Genomic DNA, 20,875 nt, shown 5'->3' with positions numbered 1-20,875 from the left:
AGTGAATTAAAAGGACAGATCAAAGAGGTATCAAAAAGAGTTGATGAGGGGTTAAAAAGAACAAAGCAAGAAATGAAGGAGATGAAACGTGAGGAGGAAAAGATGAAGAGTGAAATGGTAGATCTAAACAAAGCACAAGAAGAAATAAAAGATTCCATTGCAATGAACGAACTGAGACAGAGGGAAGTTAATTTGAGATTGAGACAAGTTCCAGAAACACAAAATGAAAATATTAGAGAGAAGTTAACAAAGGAAATTGCACAGTGGCTGGAACTAGAAGAGGAAGATGTTGCCAAAACAATACAAAATGCATTCAGAATGAAAATAAGAACAAGCAAGCCAAAGAAATTTCCAGGAGATTGTTTGATCACGTTCAAAGACAGAGAGATGAGAAATTTGATTTTGCAAAGGAATAGAGAGAAAAGACTATATATAGATGGAAATTACATAATCATTTTTAAAGATATACCAATAAGGCTGCTGAAACGAAGAGAAGCCTACAAACCACTGGTGCAAATTCTTAAGAAAAACAAGATTGATTTCAGATGGGAATTTCCAGAAGGAGTCTCGTTTGTTTATAAAGGAGTGAAAAGAAGATTGATAAGTCCAGAGGAAATTGGGAAATTCACGAGAAGATATAAGGAGTTACAAACAGGAGAGGAAGAGAGCAAAGGAGCAGGGGGAGGAGTGTCAGAATCAGGAGAAGAAGAGGAACAAAAAGAGGAAAAATCAGAGGAGGAGGAAGAAGAGGTGGAAGAAGAGGCTGATAGATTATAAGCAGTAATTTAAATTTATTTAATTCGGAAGAAGAATGGCGTTAAAACTATGGAATTGGAACATAAATGGAATGAACGATAAGAAAAAACGAAATAAAATCGAACAATTTTTGAAAAAGAAAAAATTAGATATTATATGTTTGCAAGAAACTCATGTGGCAAGAAGACATAGAAAAATTTTGATCAACAAAAGATTAGGAAATGAATATATATCCTCGGATAAAGAAAAGAAAAGGGGTGTGGTTCTATACATCAAAAGTAAAATTGAAGCCCATCAAATTTTCAAAGATGAAGAAGGAAGAATTGTAGCTGTTCAAATTAATTGGCAAGGTGAAAAATTGATAATTGTCGGGATCTACGCACCAAATGGAAATAAGACTGATTTTTACAGATCATTGGAGGAAAAACTATTCAAATATATGGATCAAAAAAATATCATAATGGGAGACATGAATGGAGTGGTTTCACTGGAAATGGATAGGTTAAGAGAAGTTAAAAGTAAAGAAGGAAAACTGCCTAAGACATTTTTTACAATGATGAAGAATGGCAATTTGATAGATATTTGGAGATTTAGACACCCATTGGAGAAGCAATTCACACACTATTCTGAACCAAATCAGTCAATGTCAAGAATAGATCAAATTTGGGTATCCGACGAACTGGTTCCAAGAATCCAACAAATTGAAATTCAAGCGAAAGTGATTTCAGATCATAATCCCATAGAAATGGAGCTAAAAGGCTTTGAAGAAAGAACTTTTAGGTGGAGAATGAATGACAATTTGTGGGATGATCAGAAGATAGTGGAAAAAGCACAAAAAAGACTATCTGAATACTTCATGGACAATGCTAACAAAGGCACGAAAATGAGTATTGTTTGGGACGCAAGCAAAGCAGTGATGAGAGGCTTTCTAATTCAACAAAATTCGTTAAAGAAAAAGAACAAGGATAAAAGGATAAAAGAGATTTTAAAACAGATTATGGATAATGAGCAAAAATTGATTAAAAAACCGAACAATTTGAAAATAAAACAGGAAATAAAGACTTTACAAACTCAATTTGCAATGATAATAAATAAAGAAGTGGAATGGAATATTAAAAGATTGAGACAAAAAAACTTTGAGTTTGCAAACAAATCAGGAAAATGGCTTGCGTGGCAATTGAAGAAGAGGAAGGAGCAGAGTACAATCAATAAAATCAAAATAAATGGAGAGGAGACGGCTGATCCAAAAGAAATAAGGAAGGGATTCTTGGACTTTTATACGAAATTGTATAAAAACAAAGAAAGGAACAAGAAGAAAATCGAAAGATATCTAAAAGAGAAAATGGTGCATAAGATCCCGACAGACCAAAAAGCACAACTGAATGCCCCAATAGAAAAGGAAGATGGATTCACGGCTAGCTATTATAAAGAGATGAAAGAGGTGTTGGTGAACCCATTGACGGAAGTTATGAACAACATTCTGAAAGGAAGAGACATACCAGATACATGGAAAGAAGCGTACATCACATTAATCCCAAAACAAGATTCGGATTTGATGCAAGTGAAGAACTACAGGCCTATTTCACTGTTGAACACGGACTATAAGATTTTCCCTGGAATTTTAGCGAAGAGACTAAAAAGGATATTAAAAAAACTTATACATAAGGATCAAGCAGGCTTCCTACCAGGCAGACAAATGAGAGACAATATAAGAAATATAATTAACATCATAGAACTTCTGTCTGGTAGGAGCGATAAACAGGCAGTCCTAATGTTTGTAGATGCAGAAAAGGCCTTCGATAATGTAATTTGGGAATTTATGTTGAAAAATTTGGAATTTATGGAGGTGGGTCAAGAATTCTACAATGGCATAAAGGCAATCTATACTGAACAGAGAGCAAAATTGATAGTAAACAACGTGATTACAGAAGATATAAAAATATCTAAAGGAACAAGACAAGGCTGCCCATTATCGCCATTGTTATTAATAACGGTACTGGAAGTCTTTTTGAATGCAATAAGGCAAAATAAACAAATAAAAGGGGTAACAGTTGGGCAAAATGAATACAAAGTTAAAGCCTTTGCTGACGATGTTGTAATGACTATGGAAGATCCAATAGAGAGTACAAAAGAGGTGTTGAGAGAGATGGAACAATTTGGGAAGGTGGCGGGTTTCAGACTAAATAAAAATAAGACGAAAATGATTGTGAAAAATATGGAACAGAACATGATTGAATTAATGCAGCAACAAACTGAGATAGAGGTGGTGAAAAAGGTCAAATACTTGGGAATTTGGTTATCACCTAAGAATATTGACTTGTACCAAAATAACTATATTCCGATTTGGAAAGGTATAAAGAAAGACCTGGAGGTATGGTCCAGAATGAAATTATCGTTTTGGGGAAGAATATCCATGGTTAAAATGACGGTGCTACCAAAGATGTTATTTTTATTTCAGACTATACCCATATTAAGGGGTATAGGAATATTCAGAGAATGGCAAAAGGTGATTTCAAGATATATCTGGCAGGGAAAGAAGCCTAGAATAAAATTTAAGTTATTGACAGATGCTAAAGAAAGAGGTGGCTTCGCCCTGCCGGACATGAAACTGTATTATGAGGCAGCATGTTTATGCTGGGTAAAAGAATGGGTAAAGTTAGAAAATAATGAATTATTGGATCTTGAAGGTTTTGATAACAGATTTGGTTGGCACGCGTACCTATGGTGTGAAAAAAAGAGGGTTCATAAAGGATTTGGAGACCATATCTTCAGAGGTTCATTAATAGAGGTGTGGGAGAGATATAAAAATATATTGGAACCAAAAGTGACGCATTGGTTGTCCCCATTGGAGGTAATAAGTGTTAAGAAAATTAATATGAGAAGTAAATGGGGCACCTATGGAGAACTAATGATTAATGAAGGGGGGAAATGGAGATTGAAACCATATGAACAAGTAAAAGAGCATATGTATGATTGGCTGCATTATCGTCAGGTAAATGAAATAATTAAAAAAGATTTGAAGGGAAAAGGTTATGCAGAAAAGGAATCGGCCTTCCAGAGAGACATAATAAACAATGAATATAAAATTCTGTCAAAAATGTATAAAATATTGTTGGAATGGCATACTAAGGAGGAAGAGGTTAAATCAGTCATGATACAATGGGCAAAGGATTTTGGATATAATATTCAATTTGAGGAATGGGAAAAACTGTGGAATGAGAATATAAAGTTTACAGCATGTACGTTGTTGAAAGAGAATATAATGAAAATGTTTTATAGATGGTACATGACTCCTGTAAAATTAGCAAAGATGTACAAGATTGATAACAAATGTTGGAAATGTAAAGATAAAGAAGGGACATTCTTTCACCAGTGGTGGGAATGTAAAAAAGATAGAAGTTTCTGGGAAATGATATATAATGAGATGAAAAAAATGTTAAGATATACTTTTGTGAAAAAACCAGAAGCTTTTCTTTTAGGGATGGTAGGAAAGGATATAAGAAGAAAGGACTTTAAACTTTTCCAATATGCTGTAACGGCAGCCAGAATCCTGTTGGCCCAAAAGTGGAAACAAGAGGAGATACCGACAATAGAAGAATGGAGATCGAAACTGTTAGACTATGTTGAATTGGACAAATTAACTGGGAAAATTAGATATGCTAAAGACCAAAAGTTCATCAAAGACTGGGAAAAACTGGTTGACTATCTGAAAAATACATGTGGTTTTAACACAACGTTGGCGGGACTTCAAGAGGCTTTGTAAAAGACAAATAAGTATTGTTTATTAAAAATAAGAGGAGTAAGGGGGAATAATGGCAATATGGAAAAAAAAGGAATGTGTATTAAAGTCACAAAACGAATGACTATCAGAGACGCTGAAGGAAGTTCAAAACAGAAATAATTTGTATTAATTTGTTGTAATTTGGATAAAATGTATAATTGGATGAAAATTTAATAAAAATTATTATAAAAAAAATAAATAATTTTGAGCAGCAGATGGAAACTAAAATATAATAGTAATGAAATTACTGTGGAATAGCTAATTTAATACAGCATATATGGGTGGGATTAACACCACCTTGGAAGAAGGGTGGGGACAACTTTTAAAGTATGTATTAAATTTGATATTAAAATTAATGTTAATTTGGTTTTTTTAAAAATGAAAATCAATAAAATTCATTGGCAGAGAAGAAAAAGAGAATGAGTACTTTGTGCTCTCTAAGAATAACAGTCTTCTAGATTCACCTTGGGTAGTGAGACGAGTGAAGCAGATGTTCTGCGATGGGGAACTGCACTGAGTTTCAGGCACCATGCAAGAGTTATCTTCAGCAACATGTTTACATTCAATGCATGTGATAGCTCCAGCTGGGCAAGAAGACGACAAAGGGGAAACAGTAAGAAATTGGCTGCTCAGAGAATTTGCCCTATGGCCAACATTGGATATGTAACAAAGGAAATCCCCTGTGCTGCAAAAACAGACAAACTTAAGCAATAACAGGCAACACGTGGCTAATAATATACTAACAAAATCAATATTGTATGAACAAAATTAGAGAAGGTAGTCAATCAATATCACAGAGGCAAAGAAACCTTTCAATAGTCCCAATCCTGTAATCATGCGATAATAGAAGCTCCAAGCGTAGCATTTCTTAAACAGAGAATATGTAATAGAAACACAGCACTGTTGCATGAACAAGATTAGACAATATAGTCCATCGGTACTGAAAGAGGCAAACAAGCCTTTCCACAGTCACAATCATGTAACCGTGCGATAATGGATGATCCAAAAAACGTAGACAGTTTTCCCAGATGACAAACTGTTTCGATGGTAATAATTCTTCATCAGCTAGCGATGATGTAAAATAAAATCTATTATATTTGCATACAATATACTGGTAAATATAAGAATGACAATCCTGTAAACATAACCAATCATGAATAATAAATACATACCATATGAATGGTCCTAACAGGTACATCAAGTAGCATAAGATCAGCACTCACTAAGGAGTGTAGAAAACTGATACTAGAGGCTGAATCCGAGGCCATCCCGAGAGTGCTGAGTCATGTACAAATTCAGAAAATTTAAAGATACATAGGAAATGGACATGCCTGTCTCAAAAGCAACACATCAAGCTAGGGATCAATGTGCATTAGGGCTGCAGTGATTAATCCAGTAGACTTCAAAGCATTGAATTAACAACAATAAAATGTTCCCTTGAAGAAATGAGCAGGAGAGTTTTATGGTTTTGTTTTTTTAAATTAGTAGGACTGCTTCTAAAAACATCAGATGGTCAACACACCATCATAAAAGAGGCTCATTCCCTTTTCTCACAGGAAGAATGTTGAAACCAACACGAAGCCTACTAGGATAGATAGATGCAGTGGGTTTTTCCCTGGGGGTACTCAAGGGTATTCAGTGCTGGCACCTCCCCCCCCAAAAAAAAAGGTTGAAAGTGTAGCACTTACTGTAACAACTTCATGGTGAGTTCCAGAGCCATTTCACCCTTTTCTAAAGCAGTGCACAGATGCATCATTTAAGAGCAAACAAACTGTGCTTCTTGCTTGAGAACTGTGTTTACCAAGCTATGCGTCAACTCTAAGAGATGAATTGGGGTAATTTATGGATCTCTCCCCCCGCCTGTCAGGATGCATTGTCAGTAAGACCCCCTCCCAAACGTCATATCAGAGCCCCCACAAACCTTTGGTCACCCTGTGCCCTGTTGTTTCTGCAGTTCTGTATCACTTATACCTCTGTATTGTCATATATTTCTATTTTTCTCTATGTTCGTGGGCTTTGCAAAAAGCCAAGATACCCAAAATGTCACCTGAAGAACACTGAAGAACACTGCTACATTAGTTTATGTTAGAGCACAGCAGTGGAGAAGTATCCCACCCTTTTAAAAATCTACTTTGTTCCATGTGAGGAGGCAATAGTGACTGGTTCATACCTCTGTCAATGTTTGCAGGAAGCTTCCCTGGTAATAATCAATGTCAGGTTAGAGGGGACACCTCCTCCTCCGAGTATGCAGAAATAAAAAAGAAACGTTGAGAGGGTGTTGTGGGCTTCAAAGAGAAAGAAAGGGGTGGAATGGAAAACAAGACAACTCCAGGAAAAACCCAACTGCAGCTGATGCTTACTTCAGGAATGTAATAAGGTATGGAGAGACGTTTTCTGGATGCTTCATAAAGTAGTAGCAATAAATGATAACACAGCATAAACAACAACAGCAAAAGGTAAGAATTTCATTAAATACCCGGGAAGCAATGCAAGCAGGATTTAAATCTCAATTTAAAATTGAGAGGAAACCTTTTCAAACCCAGTACCCACTTTTAACCCAAACAAGACCCATTTCTTAACTTCATAGAATATATTTGCAAAGTGGCACTGCTCCTGTTGCAACCCAAATTGGGTCAGGCCATGACCCATAGTGGAAGACCTGTGCTCTAGGACAGCCTTTGCTTATCAAGTGACCAGCACAGGTGGTGGCAGCTGTAGTCCAAAGTATCTAGAATGCACTGGGTTGGCAAAGGCTACTCTCTAATGTTTGGTTTGTATTGTGTTTGGGACATACCTGTGTTAAAGCACAGCCAGGCTAAGACGCCCATTTCCAAGGCCTTGTTCATCCTGAGTTCCTTCCTCCAAGCAACAGTGGAAGAAAAGCCAAGGACCTCAAATATAAGGGGACAATGCGAAGTGGCAATCTTTCTATACTGGATGATGGGAAGAACAAAGCGGGTGGATTTCATTGGCCATCCTCATTATTAGAGCCTTATTATTGTGGGCACTGAGCATGAAGGACAGCAAGATACACATGTACTATCTGAAGGTCTGTCATGTTCCTGAGGAAGAATGGTGTGGGTGGGTGTTCCTCACAGTGTCTGAGGCCTTCACTCTTCATAAGACTGAGTCAGAGTTGAGGCCAAGGATGGACCTCAGAGATGAAGTCAAATGAGCCCAACAGTCCTGGAGGCTCACAAATGACCACCCTGAAAGTGTGGTCCCTTCCAACCACGAAGTTCTTTGATTCTATGATCATCTTGCCCTGGGGGGAAGGGAGAAGAAACTGTAACAGCTTTTTCTGAGCAAGCAAGTTGCCTATTCTATTCTATTCTATTCTATTATTCTATTCTATTCTATTCTATTCTATTCTACCTTCTACCTCAGTGAATCATTGTGCATCAAATTTCACCAGTTCTCATTGTGCATGTGCCATGTGTGAACATAGCATTGGGGGAACTTCAGACCTGGGGAACCACTGTGCTTGACCCTCAAAACTTTCTCCAAGCCACACACCTCATCAGTTTCCATGAGTGTTTTTGCCTGACTGGAGTGTTCCTTGAAACTCTGATAATGGCCTCTTGCTTGTCTAAAAGGAGGATGGTGTGTGTGTGTGTGTGTGTGTGTGTGTGTGTGTGTATGCATGGATTTTAGTCTACTGCACAAAGGTAAAATTTACAGTAATTGTTCTCTCAGGACCTGCCCACCGCGAGTCTGTGACTCCTGGAATAATGCCCGGAAGGGAAAGTGGTCTTGAGGCTGAGAAAGGTTCCCAACCTTTGCATCCATAAGTCTGCTACTGTGGAAATTCAGTCAAAAACATAAATTCATTCCCAATAAAGATTTATTCTTCATCTCTCTGCTCAGAACTATTTATTTGTTGTGCCACATGTTGTGTGTGTTGCAAAGGTTTCTCACGCAACACATCATTTTCTCATCGCGTTGACTTTTCATATTCTTTACGCTGCGACAAACCACAGAGCATCCCCGATCCACACTTGAGGCGGCTCCTGGGTAAAAGAGAAAGAAAGACAAAAATGTACCATGGGACACCCCAACTTGATAAGCGTATTTCCCCCGAAAGAACCTTTCCTCCCTTACCATGTAATCACAGGTAGGATTAGGAAGGGTCTAACACATTCATTGCCATTGTGAGCGACACCCTTGGGATATTCCAGGGTGCTGGGTCCCTGCCCATGGGTGCTTTGGGTTGATATTGGAGCTAAGTAGCCCTTGCCTCTTCCCTAACTGAGAACTGCATGCATTCCAGATAATAATAATAATAATAATAATAATAATAATAATAATAATAATATATTTATACCCCACCCATCTGGCTGGGCTTCCAACAAAATATTAAAATACAGTAATGCATCAAACATTAAAAGCTTCCCTTAACAAGGCTGCCTTCAGCTGCCTTCCATATGTCATATAGTTGTTTATTTCCTTGACATCTGATGGGAGGGTGTTCCACAGGGCGGGTGCCACTACCGAGAAGGCCCTCTGCCTGGTTCCCTGTAACTTGACAGTGAGGGAACTGCCAGAAGGCCCTCGGCGCTGGACCTCAGTGTCCGGGTAGAACGACGGAGGTGGAGACACTCCTTCAGATATATGAACCGAGATGTCTCCTGGTAGACAATGGCCCAACAGACTTGCAAGATTAAAGCAAAAAAACAAAAAACCCCAGTCACGTGGAGTTTCATATTTTTTTAATAGTAAGCAACAACAAGCTAAATAAATTGCATTAATGATAACTATAACAGGATTAGCAGAAATGCCTCAGTTAGTACAGTGGGGAGGTTAGCTCTGAAAGGTCCTCCTGAGCTTCCTTTCGGTACATTCAATAGACATGTGATATGACATTTCTAGACTTGTGTCTCCCTCTCCTGTAACAAACTTCAGCCATTTACAGAGGACGAACTCTTACCAATTACAGCCATACCTTGGGTTGAAGTAGCTTCGGGAGAAGTATTTTTGGGTTGCACGCTGTGGCGACCTGGAAGTAACAGAGCACGTTACTTCTGGGTTTCACAGCTCGCGCATGCGCAGACGGTCAAAATGAGGTCACATGCATGCGCGGAAGCGGGTTGCGTTCGCTTCTGGATGCGAAGGGGCTCCGGAACGAATCCTGTTCGCATCCAGAGATACCACTGTACGGGGCAAGAGTATGAAAATGATGGTTTCATCTTTAGTGGAATGCAACCTTAACACACATTTCCCCCCCTATTTCCTATTTCTATTTTTTCAGTTGAGATAGCGCGGTGGCAGGGTTTTCATGGCAAATCACCTATGTATTTAACAGTACAGGTAACAAGCAAATATCTACCTAGAGCCAGTGTGGTGTAGTGGTTAAGAGCGGTAGTCTCATAATCTGGGGAACCGGGTTTGCGTCTCCGCTCCTCCACATGCAGCTGCTGGGTGACCTTGGGTCAGTCACACTTCTTTGATAATATTTATTAATTTTACAACAATTTAAACACTACAAAGAAAGAACAACAACAACAACAAAAAGACAAAAAACAACAACAATACAATGCAATGCAAAAAAAGACTAACAAAACATATCTTCAGTTACAGATGGGTAGCCGTGTTGGTCTGCCATAGTCAAAACAAAAAAAATTCCTTCCAGTAGCACCTTAAAGACCAACTAAGTTAGTTCTTGGTATGAGCTTTCGTGTGCATGCACACTTCTTCAGATACACTGAACTGTATCAGTGTATCTGAAGAAGTGTGAAAACATATCTTATCTTCCTTTCCCCTATTTCCACGACCTCCTCACACCTCCCTTTTTGTATTCCACTTCTATTAATTATTTCAGCAATTCCTTTCCATCTTCCCCTGTTTTCTATCCTATAATTATCTTAACACATTTTAACCTTATTTTTCCTTTAATACTCTATTAATCTATTTATACTTAATTCCTTATAACATTTCTACTAAAGCCATATCACTTCACTCCAACGTTCTTCTAGCATTCATTAATTTTACAAAGTTTCTGTAAATAATCTTTAAACTTCTTCCAATCTTCTTCCACAGACTCTTCTCCCTGGTCTCAGATTCTGCCAGTCATTTCCACTAGTTCCATATAGTCCATCAACTTCATCTGCCATTCTTCCCTGGTGGGTAAATCTTGTGTCTTCCAATACTTCGCGATGAGTATTCTTGCTGCTGTTGTTGCATACATAAAAAAAGTTCTATCCTTCTTTGGCACCAATTGGCTGACCATGCCCAGGAGAAAGGCCTCTGGTCAGTCACACTTCTCTGAAGTCTCTCAGCCCCACTCACCTCACAGAGTGTTTGTTGTGGGGAAGGAAGGGAAAGGAGAATGTTAGCCGCTTTGAGACTCCTTAAAGGGAGTGAAAGGCGGGATATCAAATCCAAACTCTTCTTCTTCTTCTATCTTGGGACGCGGGTGGCACTGTGGTCTAAACCACTGAGCCTCTTGAGTTTGTCAATCAGAAGGTTGGTGGTTCGAATCCGCATGATAGGGTGAGCTCCCATTGCTCTGTCCCAGCTTCTGCCAGCCTAGCAGTTCGAAAGCATGCCAGTGCGAGTAGATAAATAGGTACCAATATGGCAGGAAAGTAAACATCGTTTCTGTGCACTCTGGCTTCTGTCCCACTGTTCCATTGTGCCAGAGGCAGTATAGTCATGCTGGCCACATGATCCAGAAAGCTGTCTGTGGACAAATGCCCGCTCCCTTAGCCTGAAAGTAGGATGAGCTCTGCATCCCCATAGTCACCTTTGACTGGACCTAACCATCCAGGGGTTCTTTACATTACCTTACCTACCTATCTTGCAGTCTTTTGAAAGAGAGTCTGGAAACTGGTATGCTTGTATAGTGATATACAAAGGGTATATATCGGTATAGAGAAGCAGCTATTCAATCGATAGACAAATTAAACATGCCAAGGATGACCAGCGGGACCAGAAATTCTTGAAAGATTGGAGTAAATATACAAGTTATCTGAAAGACAATTGTAACCAACTGACTACGCTTGTAGGACTACAAGAAGTTTTGTAAGGAGAACTATATGAAATATTGCAGAAATGATTTATGAGAATGGATTTTAAGCTATGGATTATTAAAAGTAATAGGATCAAATGTAAGATTAAGAGATGAGGTTTGAAAATCATTAGACGTGGTTGATGGAAGTCTCAGGCTAAAATAGCCAAAATGTTGTATAAGATGAGATGAGATTATATGTTCTGTTTGGAAAAATATGTAAAAACTAATAAAAATGTATATTAAAGGTAAAGGTAAAGGTACCCCTGCCTGTACGGGCCAGTCTTGACAGACTCTAGGGTTGTGCGCCCATCTCACTCAAGAGGCCGGGGGCCAGCGCTGTCCGGAGACACTTCCGGGTCACGTGGCCATCGTGACAAGCTGCATCTGGCGAGCCAGAGCCGCACACAGAAACGCCGTTTACTTTCCCGCCAGTAAGCGGTCCCTATTTATCTACTTGCACCCGGGAGTGCTTTCAAACTGCTAGGTTGGCAGGCGCTGGGACCAAGCGACGGGAGCGCACCCTGCCGCGGGGATTCGAACCGCCGACCTTTCGATCGGCAACTCCTAGGCGCTGAGGCTTTTACCCACAGCGCCACCCACGTCCCTAAAAATGTATATTAATAAAAAATAAATAACATGTCAAGGGTGAGTGGCACAGCCCCCCAACATCAGTAGGTCTTCACCAATAGGAGGCAACATCAGAAAGTGCTTTCTGTATGTCTGCAGCAAGATCTTTCAAAATGTATTTTAAGAACAAGCTGGATTATAACTATTCCAGCAGAATTCTCTTTCCATTGTGTGTGCAGGATCCCAAAAGTAATCATTGCCTCCTGGACTCACCTTCAACCTTCAGCCGGGAATAGCAGAATCTCCACAATCTCGCTGAGCATGTTTTTTCTTCATGCGTACAGGTGTTATCCTGTGCAACTTTTTTACATTCCAGGCACTTTAGAGCTCCAGCTGAGCCAGATGAAGAGAAAGGGAAAACATTAAGTGAGTGGCTACTAAGAATGGGAAAATGTGTCGTCATCTCTTAGAGTAATCAAATGAAACATTAACACATGGCGTGATCAAAAGTCTGCAATTTTATCAGGACAAGTTACTTGTGGTTTACTGTTGTAGCAATTGTTTTCTAAAAAAATATTTTCTGTACCATGAAAATGAATGAAAACAAGAAAGAAAGAAAGAAAGAAAGAAAGAAAGAAAGAAAGAAAGAAAGAAAGAAAGAAAGAAAGAAAATGGCTCCCCAAGCTAGAACAGGCAACAGCCATAGCTGCATGAAAAGCAGCACACTCGACAAAATATCAGGAGAAGTTCTCTTATGCACAAAGTGGGGTGGAGCTATCCAAGATTCTGACCCCCCCCACAAAAAAACCCTTCAAAGCCATGGTTCTGCCATCGCAGGAGAGAGCAATGATGACCTCTCGGCGCACGGTCAAAGCCTCCCCTCAGAAACCCCTTTAATGGGGAACCCTGGTATCGCCGCTTCAAAGAGGAAGGGGGCGTGGGTCACCGCTGCACGCCCCTCCGATTCAGGAAGATAGACTAAAGGATTCCGCCCAAGGCCTGATACTGCCAAAGTTGTGACGTTTTGCTACGGGAAAGGCAAAACCTGCCAACACACTCAGCAAGAGGTCAGGGGAAGTTCTCTTATGCTCAAAGTGGGGTGGAGCTATCCAAAATTCTGACACCCCCCCCCCCACAAAAACCCTTCAAAGCCATGGTTCAGTCTTTCTCCTGTCACAGGAGGGAATCAATAGCATCAATATATTTCCAATTACTGAGAGCCGTCTGTCCACCTTCTCTGCTTAGCCAGTCTAAAATAACTTGCAATGGATCCCACCTTTGGAGAGGAAACAGTTTTTTAAAAAAGCAAAACTAAGCAACTCTTTTGACTAGAAAAAGCTAGGGAGAAAATGTCCGTGCCCATTTGTCCCTGCTTTTCTCACTTTTAGAAACCATGCCTCAAGGCACATAGCCTAACCTCAGGCAGCAGGAGCCACACGAGCAGCAGATCCCAGTGTAGATCTTTCTCTGCCCTGCCCCCTGTTCCTGATGTAGATCTTCAACCACCCCGTCTTCCCTGACGGAGAGGGGGAACCATTTTGTGGTTCACTTCTGGTTCCAACATGTCTTGGGCCAGACCTGGGTACTTGATTTCAGAGGGAATCTATTTTTCCCCAATGGGGGATGAAGGAAAGAGAGAATTCTGGAAGCTTCAGTTGAAATTACAAGCTGTCCCATATACCGTATTTTTTGCTCTATAAGACTCTATAAAAAAGTAAGGGGAAATGTGTGTGTGTCTTATGGAGCAAATGCAGGCTGTACAGCTATCCCAGAAGCCAGAACAGCAAGAGGGATTGCTGCTTTCACTGTGCAGCGATCCCTTTTGCTGTTCTGGCTTCTGAGATTCAGAATATTTTTTTTTCTTGTTTTCCTCCTCCAAAAACTAGGTGCATCTTGTGGTCTGGTGCATCTTATAGAGAGAAAAATACAGTCATTTTCTTTACATTTAAGTGTAGAACTGCTGGTTTAAAATGCTCTACCTGGGCTTTTTGTGGTGAGGGGGGAGGCAAACATTTAAGTTTCGCGCGACACATTTTAACATGGTCTGATAAAAATAAAATTAAACTTTATTACTGAGCATTTGCTCAAGCAAACTTGGGCCTTGGGATAAAAATGGTTCCTCACTCCTGCTATAATTAATCTTAGCTTTTACATATAACTTGATATATTATAGGCCAGTGGTGTCCAAACTTCTTTCAAAGAGGGCCAGATTTGATGAAGTGAAGGGCCTTGGGGGCCAACCAAAGGGCCAACCAAAGTTTTTTTTAGGATTGAAGTTGTTGAGCTGCTTTTTTGGAGTTGGAGTTGTGAGGGATTTTACCCAAGGAAATAAACTGCCACAGGGGCTGGTGGGCCGGATTAGGGCCCCGAAACAGATGGAATATAGGCCATCCAAATGTCCAGTTAGGTATCCAAATGAAGGTGGCACTTCTGAAAAGTGTGTTCAAATGCAGCCAGGGCGTTAATGTTTTCAGACCCCTGTGTAATAGATAGTGGGTGTTTATCTTTGATGGTCAACATACCATCTTAAAAGAAGCATGCCCCCCTTTCCCCCATGCAAGCCCCCAACTTGCAAGAGTGCCTTCACACTTAGAAAGGCTGAGCATATGGCAAAGGGTAAGAAATTGTGCAGGGAATCTCCACTGCTAAAGAAGATTCTCTACTATTATTTGTTACTATTATTCTCCACTACAGCAGTAAGCTATAGCAGCTTCAACAAACACTGGGGTTCTCAAGACTGGGTGGTCTGAGTTAACTAAGCTCTCGCCAATGGCTTTTGCGTGCTGAGGTCCCCCAAAACACCCCTACCCCAATAACTCACACATCACTCATAAATTTTTGTTTAAGGTTTTTGGCAGAATTTTGGCCACAACTTTATTAAACATACAAATTGTGAGTGGTTGCTTAGGCATTGGTTATGACTATCTGTCCCCCCCGCCTTGGGGGACAGCACTGACTCCCGGATTCCAGCGAGAGCCAGTGTGGAGGAATAAGATCAGGGATAACTGGAGCTGCGGCACAGACCCTCAGCTTCTCCCCGCATGCTCCCAGGGGCTTACGAGGACCGATTCCAGGGGTTTGGACGAAAGAATGGTAAGCCCCTGAATTCCTTTAACGGAATTCCCATGCAGCAGCAGCATTGGAGGGGCAGGCACAGCCAATCCATACCCCTCCACCAACCAATTTAAACCAATGCCCAACTGCCAACCTTACAAGTTGTGACGATTTGCTACGCAGTAGGCAAAAACCAAATGACACACACTAATCAGCCAAATGGAAAAATTCCTACCAGGCCCCCGCACCAAGGCGGACGACCCCATGACAGGCATAGCAAGGTCAAAGCACAAGCCCAAAAGGGAGGGCGGGCGGGTGATCCGGATCCCACAGCGAAAGAGAAAGCAGCTTGCTGTGAACCTTGTTTAAATAACCTCTGTTCCCACCCCCAAATTGGCAACATCAATTTTACCCCAGCAACACAAACAGCCAATCCTTGCCAGGCCCCTCTATCTTATCCTGCCTGGCAACTACGGGGTGTCTTGCTAGGCCCCATCCGCAACACGTGCTCTCCTTTAGTGAGAACACGCTTTGTCCAAGCAGGTCCCTTTTACAGCGCTTTGTTCTTCTTGACTCTGTGACTTACCAGCATGAAGGTAGAGCAGGGCTAAGAAGCCTATTGCCAGAACGTTGCTCATCTTTTCGTTTCTTTCTTCCAAGGAAGGAACAGAAGCCGAGGACCTCAAAGTCAAATAAAAGCAACCGGTGAGACATTGCAGCCTCTTTGCTCTGGATGATGGGAAGCAAATTCTGGAGGACTTCATTTTACAACCTTGACCCTGGTGAGTTTTCTTTTCTTTTTTTTAAAAGAGCTTTATGAGGGCGAAGAACAGTTAGAGACTCGTGTAGATTTGGCAGGCTTGCCGTGTACTTGTAGAAAAATGGTGTGGGTGTCATGCCTGAAACAATCTTACTGTCTTCATGTGGTTGAGGTTAGGACTGTGTGTTTTTATCACCAACCATTCGGGAATGGGAAAGAAATTCCATTCAGTTCACATTCAAAGCCCAAACCAGCAAATTTGGAGCAATAAGAGAACCAAGATGTAGCCATTCTCTGAAATTTGTCCTTGTCCAAAGTTTGCAATGCAGCTCTCCCACCAGTGTTTATAAAATGCACGTTTAAGGGAAACGAGTGCATAAAAATGAATATATTAGTAAAAATACCAAAATATTAGAAGATGTGACGGGATGTGTAGATCAAGGTGTGATCTCAGGATACAAAGGGATCCTGAGATACCCGACAAGCTGGAGTGCATAAGAAAGATCAAATCTGATATACCGTATTTTTCGCTCTATAAGACGCACCAGAACACAAGACGCACCTAGTTTTTGGAGGAGGAAAAGAAGAAAAAAAATATTCTGAATCTCAGAAGCCAGAACAGCAAGAGGGATCGCTGTGCAGTGAAAGCAGCAATCCCTCTTGCTGTTCTGGCTTCTGGGATAGCTGTGCAGCCTGCATTCGCTCCATAAGACGCACACACATTTCCCCTTACTTTTTAGGAGGGGAAAAGTGAGTCTTATAGAGCAAAAAATACGGTAGGTCTTTAGCTTTAGGAACTGTGGTTAGATAGGGAAAACTGAATTATGTTTACATCTATGTTTGTTTGGCTGTACTTTTGCTCCATTGGGAGAAATTGCTTGTATGCATTGTAAACTGTCTTATGTTTAAACCTTTTTGTTTCTAAGAACAACTTTTTTATCCCATTAGTAAAGTGTTGATTTTGTTTCATCAATGACTTGTGATCTCCATTAATATTTCACTCCATGCTCAAGAGTCAAAGTCTAGGCCATCTTCAGGGTTCTGGAGGAGAAATAAGGAGGAGAAGAAAGGAGGTTTTAAGCAGTGCTATTTTTCTACAGGGATGTGGGTGGCGCTGTGGGTTAAACCACAGAGCCTAGGACTTGCCAATCAGAAGGCTGGCGGTTTGAATCCCTGTGACGGGGTGAGCTCCCGTTGCTCGGTCACTGCTCCTGCCAACCTAGCAGTTCGAAAGCACGTCAAAGTGCAAGTAGATAAATAGGTACCGCTCCGGCGGGAAGGTAAACGGTGTTTCCGTGTGATACGGAAGGGGGGGGCATGTCTTCTTCACCTTCTTCTTCGCTACAATATATCCATTTATTTCCAATTGTCAATGTCAAAAGGGACTAAAATCTATAAAATTCATAGAAAATCAACATGCCAATTTGCTCAATTTCTCTAGGACTCCATGACACCTCCCCTGTCCTCCATAATCCCTCAAGTAAGGTGTCAAGACCCTAATCCTGTCAAATCACTCTGCCAAGCCTTTCCTCCGGGCAATGCCAGGTGACAGAATATGCATACATGGACCATTGACTTATCATCACCGTTACTCAGGAAGTGCTTATCTGCGCATATTTCCAGCTCTGCATATTCCCCCTCCCTCCTCCATATGTTAATCTGGTGTAACCCAACCTCTCCTTAATGTATTCATGATGTAACCTGTGTAACCCAACCTCTCCTTAATGTATTCATGATGTAACTGGGATGTATTTTGCACTGTATTCTGGGACATGGAGGGAAGTTTCAAAAGTTCATGTCACCCCTTTCTCGCGGTTCAATCTCGTCTTGAACCGGTTGCGCAATAAACTTGGATCTTCTGCAGTTTGCTCCTGTCTCCGGCTGAGCTCATTTTCTTCCGCAGGGACCCGCGGACTTAGTCCAACGAGCTGGGTGGCAGAGTAGCCCCACACCCAGATTTTACCGTGACACGTGCGCTGCTCTGGTTCGCCAGAAGCGGCTTAGTCATGCTGGCCACATGACCCGGAAGCTGTACGCCGGCTCCCTCGACCAATAAAGCGAGATGAGCACTGCAATCCCAGAGTCGGCCACGACTGGACCTAATGGTCAGGGGTCCCTTTACCTTTACTATTTTTCTAGAACAAGAGGTGCTGGAACTCACCATGAACACCTCCCTTGTTCTCTCATAATGGCAATGGCACCCATCTGGGGGGGGGGGGAGCTCTGGTTTTATGGGTGATTGGTAAAAGGCATCCTGTAGGAAATAAACTTTTTCACCTGGTGGCAGAAAGAGACTAATGGGAAGGGTGGGCAAGCAGAGGGGGAACACCCTGTTTTAGCTAGATCTCCCTTCCCCTCAGATTCCGCACCCAGGGAAGCTGTGGTGCCATGACTGGTATGTTTTTCATGTACATTTAAAAACGGGTTGAAAAATCTGTAGCACCTGGAAGTAACCAACTCAGAGAAGTATGAAATCTAAAGGATAACTATGTCTTCATCTGTGCATTAGTGTGGAAGGTATAAGGTAAAAAAGTAAAGGTAAAGGACCCCTGGACGGTTAAGTCCAGTCCAAGGCATCTATGGGGTGCAGTGCTCATCTTGCTTCAGGCTGAGGGAGTTTGTGTTTGTCCGCAGACACCTTTCCAGGCCATGTGGCCAGCATGATTAAACTGCTTCCGGTGCAATGGGACACTGTGACGGAAGCCAGAGCACACGGAAACGCTGTTTACCTTCCCGCCACAGCGTACCTATTTATCTACTCGCACTGGTATGCTTTTGAACTGCTAGGGAGCTCACCCCATCACATGGATTCGAACCACCGACCTTCTGATCAGCAATCCCAAGAGTCTTTGTGGTTTTGACCGCAGCACCAACCACCATGGAAGGTATAATGTAGGTTAGTTTGCTTTAAAATGCGAACCAAACAAAATTATCTTCCCTCTGTATCTTGCAGCATTTTCAGTGGAGAAAATTTCCCAGTCTCCATGTTAAGGTGACAAGAGGAATGTATGGTTGGAAACCCCATTTCTCCTCTCCCATGACATCTTATTTTGTCCTGAGATGTATGGTAAAGAGACTGATGACCTGAAAACACAAACAGGCGTGACCTATAAACATAGCTCTTGTACCTACAAACAAGGGAATTTCTGAAGTGATAAATGAGTGGATTGTTCCAGTCTTTCAAAGTAGCTACCATGTGTCAGGTACATGATGAGTTACTTCCACCTGGCTGCTGTATAGACAGCAAGCAATAGCAGTGAGCTCTGACCAAACACAAATAAAACAATAAGGTTTAGATCCCATGCTGGGAGGAACATCCTAAGAATCAGGCTGGTGAAACGCTATGTCAGGTTGCCCCATGATTCTCTTCCATCGCTCAAGGTCTGTAACAGGAAGTTGGCCAAACATTTGATTTTGGTGTGGGACTCTATCTATGATACAAAAAAGATGAAGTGAGTACTCTCTTTAAAACAATATCTAGGCACACCAAAGAAGTGTTTCAGTTAAATGCATTGTAAACCTCATACGCGGTGTGGGTTAAACCACAGAGCCTAGGACTTGCCGATCAGAAGGTTGGCGGTTCGAATCCCCGCAACATGGTGAGCTCCTGTTGCTCGGTCCCAGCTCCTGCCAACCTAGCAGTTCGAAAGCACATCAAAGTGCAAGTAGATAAATAGGTACCGCACCAGCGGGAAGGTAAACGGCGTTTCTGTGCACTGCTCTGGTTCACCAGAAGTGGCTTAGTCATGCTGGCCACATGACCCGGAAGCTGTACGCCGGCTCCCTCGGCCAATAAAGCGAGATGAGCGCCGCAACCCCAGAGTCGGCCACGACTGGACCTAATGGTCAGGGGTCCCTTTACCTTTACAAACCTCATACAGGAAAATCCGGTAGGGAAAGACGGGAGTCCACAGCGCCATCTGGTGTCACAGTGTTATATCACATATATATCACATATAAAACAATTTTTCTTTACTGATCTAGCTGAGTTCCTAGTTCAATATATTTTTGTGACTGTCATTGCCAATGAGGGGCATCTCCAGGTTTTAGGAGGCCCTTGGCAAAGTGTCCTTGTGGGCCTCTCCTCATAGCTGTCAACTTTTCCCTTTTCTTGCAAGGAATCCTATTCGGAATAATGGAATTTCCCTTTAAAAAAGGGAAACATTGACAGCTATGCCTCTCCTACTCTGGTGGGTTTATCTAACAATGATGTTGGTGATCTAATCTGTCTTGCAAATTGCACTTTAGAAACCCAGTGAGTCAGGGGGTATAGCATAACTATTGATCAAGACCAACTGCTTTGATATTTTATTACAATCAAGTGGTATATAAATCTTGTGAAATTATATGCATTAATCAGGCTGCAGTAGAAATGAATTCATTGGCTTATTGATACACACTGCTTCATCCAGAAAATGGATGAAGGAGAAAATATTATGAACTTTGAAGAATGATGTAGGGAAACATAAAGGGATAAAGGGAAACATTATATAGCATTTACAAAGTAACACGGATTAAAAATGGCATAAATGTAACATGTAATTCCGTTGACAAAGCAATGCAAGCAAGATGGGTTGTGATTGGGAGTAGGGGAGAGAATGGGCACATTGCTACACAAGCTCCCAGAATCCCCGTCAAACCATTGTTATGCTATGTTATGTTATTATTAGCTCTGATGGGACATCATGGGGCCAGATATTTTCCGTATTGCAGTAATTAGTTCGACAGCACCAGGTAAGATTCCTATAGTGCGCATCTCGTCGTAGATGAATACAAGTACCAACGCAGCCTCGGTCCACGAACAGCGTTGCATCATCTGTGCCCATGAAAGGAGACAAAAATAGAGAAGAGTCAGCCTTGGGTGGCAACGGATTTGTGGTGGAAATATTTCAAACATTCCCGAATGTGAGAAAACTCTATTTGGAGAGGCATGCAAAAATGTAGTTAT

Source organism: Podarcis muralis, chromosome 15 (genome assembly GCF_964188315.1).
Source record: "Podarcis muralis chromosome 15, rPodMur119.hap1.1, whole genome shotgun sequence".
NCBI lineage: Eukaryota > Metazoa > Chordata > Lepidosauria > Squamata > Lacertidae > Podarcis > Podarcis muralis.
The sequence above is the reverse complement of the archived record's forward strand: the minus strand, read 5'-3'. Positions refer to the sequence as shown.